The sequence below is a fragment of the Sapajus apella genome, unplaced genomic scaffold (assembly GCF_009761245.1).
Source record: "Sapajus apella isolate SASKATOON/1434 unplaced genomic scaffold, GSC_monkey_1.0 scaffold6, whole genome shotgun sequence".
Classification (NCBI taxonomy): domain Eukaryota; kingdom Metazoa; phylum Chordata; class Mammalia; order Primates; family Cebidae; genus Sapajus; species Sapajus apella.
The window spans coordinates 33,184,430-33,190,434 of record NW_022436946.1 but is presented as its reverse complement, the minus strand read 5'-3'; the positions used below and the strand labels follow the sequence as shown (position 1 = coordinate 33,190,434).

General features: G+C 38.2%; 2 long non-coding RNA genes across 2 annotated transcripts; one reads left to right on the top strand and one right to left on the bottom strand.

The window, feature by feature from the left end:
• Nucleotides 1-1,139: 1,139 nt before the first annotated feature.
• LOC116549409 lies at nt 1,140-3,756 on the top strand. The gene is made up of 2 exons (XR_004267848.1): nt 1,140-3,080; nt 3,181-3,756. It is a non-coding gene; the product is annotated as an uncharacterized LOC116549409 (long non-coding RNA).
• Nucleotides 3,414-4,274, bottom strand: LOC116549410. Its single transcript, XR_004267849.1, has 2 exons — nt 4,182-4,274; nt 3,414-3,952 (listed from the first exon to the last, which is right to left on the bottom strand). It is a non-coding gene; the product is annotated as an uncharacterized LOC116549410 (long non-coding RNA).
• Between the last annotated feature and the right edge of the window lie 1,731 nt (nt 4,275-6,005).

Sequence of the window (6,005 nt, the reverse complement as noted above, 5' to 3'; positions counted from 1 at the left end):
CTTACTGGTGAGCACAGGTTATGTATTTAAAATCACCTCGTATTTGAGAGAGATCCTGCCTATAACACCAAGACTTGAAGTTAGGCTGCTGCTGTGCACATGAGTGAGTTTATACACAGGAAATGGAATCACTTGGAATTTCTCCTCTGGAGACTTTGGCTATTTTTGGATTTCAGGTGTTTTCTTTTATATGAAGTGTGAGAAGACTGAGGTGACTAGCGCGTTAAAACATCCAGATTCTAGCCTCCAGGCACACTAAATTTAAATCTAAACAAAACCAGGAGGCCATATTATGATCAGGAATAAAATGAACTTTAGTCTTTGTTTTAGTCCATTTTGTATTGCTGTAAAGGAATATCTGAGGCTGGGTAATTTATAAAGAAAAAGGTTTATTTGACTTACAATTCTGGATGACTGGAAGGTATGATAAAGACTGGAAAGTGGTCATATAGTATTTAAATTAGAATCATTTGTGGAGTTCCTAAAACGTATGTATTCTGACGCCCCTCTCAGGTTAGGTTTATGAACCCTGATTCCCAATCTGAATTTTTAAAACAGCAAAATCTCATACTGGTTCTACAGATCATTCTGATGCACAATCTGGCTTAAGAACCACTGTCCTGTAGTCATGAAGTCTATATATTTTGGAATTAGAGAAGAGGTAAAGAAAATATTCTTCACCTCTTCTCTAATTAAGCAGTCTGAAGGAGTTTGAATTTTGGGGTCACACATTGTCAACAAGAGAAACACATTAACATCCATGCACATAGATTGGGCATCTGCATCTGGTGAGGGCCTCAGGCTGTTTCCACTCATGGTAGAAGTGGAAGGGATACTGTGTGTGTAGAGATCACATGGCCAGAGAGTGAGGGTAGAAGTGCCAAGCTGTTTCTTTTAACTAGCTGAGGCCAGGTGCAGTGGCTCATGCCTGTAATCTGAACACTTTGGGAGGCCGAGGCAGGCGGATCACATGAGGTTGGGAATTCAGGACCAGCCTGACCAACAAGGAGAAACCTCATCTCTACTAAAAAAAAATACAAAACTAGCCGGGCATGGTGGCTCATGCCTGTAATCCCAGCTACTCGGGAGGCTGATGCAGGACAATCGCTTGAACCCAGTAGGCAGAGGTTGCGGTGAGCTGAGATCACGGCATTGCACTCTGGTCTAGGCAACAAGAATGAAACTCTAACTCAAAAAAATAAATAAATTTTTAACACTAGCTTTGGTGGGAACTAATAAAGCAAGAACTCCCTTACCCATGCTCCCCACAGGAAGGCATTAATCTATTTATGAGGGCTGTACTTACCGTAACCCAGACACCCCTCTAGGCACTATCTTCAAACACCATCACACTGGGGATTAAATTTCAGTGTGGGATTTGGAGAGGACAAATATCCAAACCATAGCAGTCTTATAGTCTTTAAATTAGAATCATATGTGGAGTTTCAAAAAGGTATTCCTAGGCCTCTCTCAGGTTAGATTTATGAACACGGATCAACAACTTGAATTTTTAAAACAGCAAAGTCTCATACTAGCTCTACAGATGATTCTGATGCACAATCTGGGTTAAGAACCACTGTCCTGTAGTCGCGAAGTCGATATATTTTGGTATTTTCTTTACCTCTTCTCTAATTAACCAGTCTGAAGGAGTTTGAATTTTGGGGGTCATACATTGTCTATAAGAGAAACACATTAACATGCATGCACAGAGTCCTTTGTAATAATTTGGGATGATTGACTAGGTGGCTCCAGGTAGGAGAGTCAGGCTTCATGCAAGTTATTCAGTCATTGCAGTTTTGGAGGACTGACTCTTAACCCCAATAAGAAATCACTTGTGCTATTATAAATTTATAAAGCTATTGAAAAGAGGTGCCTCCAGTAAAAAATACATATGCCATATATGCACAAAAGCAATATCAATCCCTCATTTATTTTTGGAGTTAGACCAAAAATTAAAAGCAAATTATTTAAGATAAAATTACCATTAAGGAGTATAATACTTTTCAAGGAACCTTCATGTCAGCCTTGATCCCAGACCAATAGAATGAAATAACAGGAATGTTCATTTCTTTGCAAAGAGAAATCCAAAAATTTGTCCTGTGTGAGATTTTGCTTTTCCCATCTTTATGAAGTATATCAGCAGATACATAAGAACCTGCAAGAAGCTGCTCAGTTAAGGCTTTTTTTTTTTTTTTTTTTAAAGAGCAATTGTTAGCAATGTGGTGCTGAAGTCAATGAAGGCTTAACTTTGAAGTGTCAGGAATGATACTCCCCCTCCCCTTCATGTTATTTTTAAGAATAAGTTTTGTACATTTCTCCAGGTATTAAAGTGGATGTCCACCTTTGCCAGAACCTAAAGGCAGAACCTAATGGTAAAATGAAGACAACCTGGTTGGTTCTAACAATACTCAAATATTTTCATCTAGAGTAAATATTTACTGTTGGCTTTGTATTCCGGGAATTAGCCCAAGACTATGCTGCTCAAATGGGTGCAAATAGACTCTCAGGTTGCAATAGCATAACTAGGGATATTTGAAGCAATAATTGTTCCATCTTGGATTATCGGTTTTGCTCTTGGATTTGGTAAAGTTTTTGTTTTTCTACTCATGCCAGTTGTATCAAAATGTTACTAGGTTAAAACAAATACAAATATGTTTATTCATTACTGTGTCCCTGTAATAATGCCTGGCATGTAGTAGGCACCTAATATTTGTTGAAAGAACGAATTCTAGAATAGAGTGCAAAATTCTAGTGTATTTCAAGGTAAAGCATGAGAGTTCAAAGAAATGTTCTATTTGCCATCTACAACTTTGAATAATGCTGCTAGATTCTGCTTTACTTCATGCACTTTTGCCAGCAGAGGTGGATGCCTTAGGGGAAAAAATTGGATAAATGCTGATCTAAGGCAGCATATCTACATGGTTATGTGAATATTTCCCAGTTGGGGTAAAACTAAGAGGAGTGATCAATAGCATCTTATCAATTTAAAGGATGATTTCACCAATTGTACTGTCATACTCCAGAGATATATGTGCCAAGAAGCAGAGATGCACTCTAGGATTCCAGAAGAAAGATGATTTGTAAGTTTTTAATATTTGTATGCCAGCCCTTTTAAGTATAATGAAATGTAACAGAAAGCAGGTGAATTACTTCAAATGGCTCTCAATGTTTGTCTTTCAGAGGACATAAGCATCAGGCAGCAAAAGTTGGAGGCATTGTATAATTGTGTCAAAATGAGAGTCACACACATCAAGAACTGTAGGGACTAATTCTAGAAAAAGACTCCAGAAGAGATGACACATGAAATGTGAGTTTATGTAAACATGTAAATTTGAGTGGAATTGGTTTGTTTTCTGTTTAGGAACTGTATCAGGATAGCAGAGATGAAAGAATGCCGCCTGAAATGTATATTGTTAAATTTTCAGGCTTCCATTGGTGAAGTTTCAAGTAACCGTTTGCTTAAGTGACTTGTGTCAGAAGGTGGATGACAGGGTCATTTAAATCGTTGGACAAGGTCATGAAAGGACTTTTAAAATTTTATTGTAAAAATAGCCAATGATGTTTTTAATTTCACATCTAAAACTAATTTGCATTATCCTGTGTTAGTGCATGAATCTCAACTCAGTTCTCATTTTTTAGTTCAACTTTTAACATCTTTATTTTCATTGACACCATGGACAGCACAGTAAAAAAAATACACACATTTGCTTTGCAGTTATTGATTTGGAATGATAACTTTAAAAGAGCCATCAAATATGCCTATGTATTGAGCCACTCTATCATTAAGGTGAAAAGTTTATTCAATTAAGGTGTCTGAGTCCTGCTATGTGACTTTCTTCATGATAATGTCAGTGATTTTTCCCCTGCCATGAAGGGAAGAAAAAAATGTAATTCAGCCGTGAGTTTTAATATTCTCACCATCACCTTATCCGTTTGTAGCCATGCCAACACACTTATTCACACCTGTAATCCCAGCTCTTGGGGAGGCAGAGGCGAGACCTTATCCATTTGTAGCCATGCCAACACATTTATTCACGCCTATAATCCCAGCTCTTAGGGAGGCAGAGGCGAGAGGATAGCTTGAGCCCAGGAGTTCGAGACCTGCCTGGGCAATATAGCGAGACCTCGTTCTCCACAAAAAGGAAAAACAAAAAAACAAAAAAAAAAAAAAAAAAAAAAACCTTACTCTAAAATACACCATACTTTTGAAGTCACTGCAATTTCAGAAAGCCTCATTCCCAGCATGAGTGCTGCTGTCCGCGGTCCTGAACCATTAATGTTAAATAGTATTTCGTTGTTGATCATCCTATCTATCATGTAGCTAAATATTCCAGGAATACTGAACCAAGTGAGGAGAAAGATAGCAGTGGGTTACTGTAAAGGAGGTGAGGGGAGGGCAGAGATAGCAAGTGATAAAAAGAGAGACTAGTGGTGATGTTTTTAAATAATTGCAGTGAAAAAGAGAGAGGGTCGGGCACGGTGGCTCACGCCTGTAATCCCAACACTTTGGGAGGCGAAGGCAGGCAGATTGTCTGAGCTCAGGAGTTCGCAACCAGCCTGGGCAACATGGTGAAACCCTGTCTCTACTAAAAAACTACAAAAAATTAGCCTGGTATGGCAGCCTGCGCCTGTAGTCCCAGCTACTCAGGAGGCTGAGGCAAGAGAATTGCTTGAACCCAGAGGCAGAGGTTGCAGTGAGCCGAGATTGTGCCACTGCACTCCAGCCTGGGCGACAGAATGAGACTCTGTCTCAAAAAGAGAGAGAGAAGAGGTTCTACCCAGTCCACCAAGGCTTTTTAATTTTCTTGCATAATTAACATTATGAATTTTAAAATAATTGTTATGTTTAGCTTTGCTTTTCCACCTTTTGGCAATTTCTACCACATATTTACTTATTTCAAAAAATACTTCCTAGACCATCCTCTTAGAGCTACTACCTATCTCTGCCATTGCAGCTGTTATCCTTGAAAGAATAGTCTCCATTAGTTTTATTTATTTATTTATTTAGAGATAGAGGCTCGCTCTGTTGCCCAGGTTGGCATGCAATGCCGTGTTCTCGGTTCATTGTAACCTCTGCCTCCCAGGTTCAAGCAATTCTCCTGCCTCAACCTCCCGAGTAGTTGGGATTACAGGCATGTGCTACCACACCCGGTTAATTCTGCATTTTTATTAGATACAGGGTTTCTCCATTTTGGTCAGGCTGGTCTTGAACTCCCAACTTCAAGTGATCCACCTACCTCAGCCTCCCAAAGTGCTGGGATTACAGGCGTGAGCCACTGCACCTGGCCCCTTCATTAGTTTTCCTGACTTTTCATCTCTCTGCACGAAGATAAAGGCTGTTTAGCTCTGAAAATCCTTTACTGTTGAATATTTAGATTGTTTTCAAATTTTACGTAATGAACAATGACATCAACATTGGGTTTATACATCATGGGATTATTGGCTGAAAATAAATTGGAAACATAAAACAAAAAAGTTTTAAATTTTCTTAAAAAGGAAAAAATAAAATATTTACCAAAGACTAAGGGTTGCAAAGCCACCTCATGATGCACTCTTATACCAATACTAAAATAAAACTTCACAATAACAACAAAATTATAGTTTTGATGAACTTGGCATTTCAATCAAAGTCATATTTGCCACCATTCTCTCAGTAGCTTTAGGACAATTTCTAAACTGCTTTCAACAAATTAGTTTCACATTTATAATTTTTTCAGTCAGATTTCCTGGAGAACAATAGTTGTTAGGTGCCTACCAGAAAATAAGATTAGAAAGTTATGTTGGAGCCATATTGTGGAAGGCTAAGGAAGTAGGATGGGAGCAAAGGTCATTTCAGTTATATACCAAGCTTGTAGTCCATGCAAACTAAGCCCTTCCTACCACATATATTATTGAAAAATTATTCACCTGCTATTTTGTCAAATAAGTCATTTATAAATTAAAATTTTTCTTTCTTTCTTTCTTTCTTTTCTTTCTTTCTTTCTTTCTTTCTTTCTTTCTTTCTT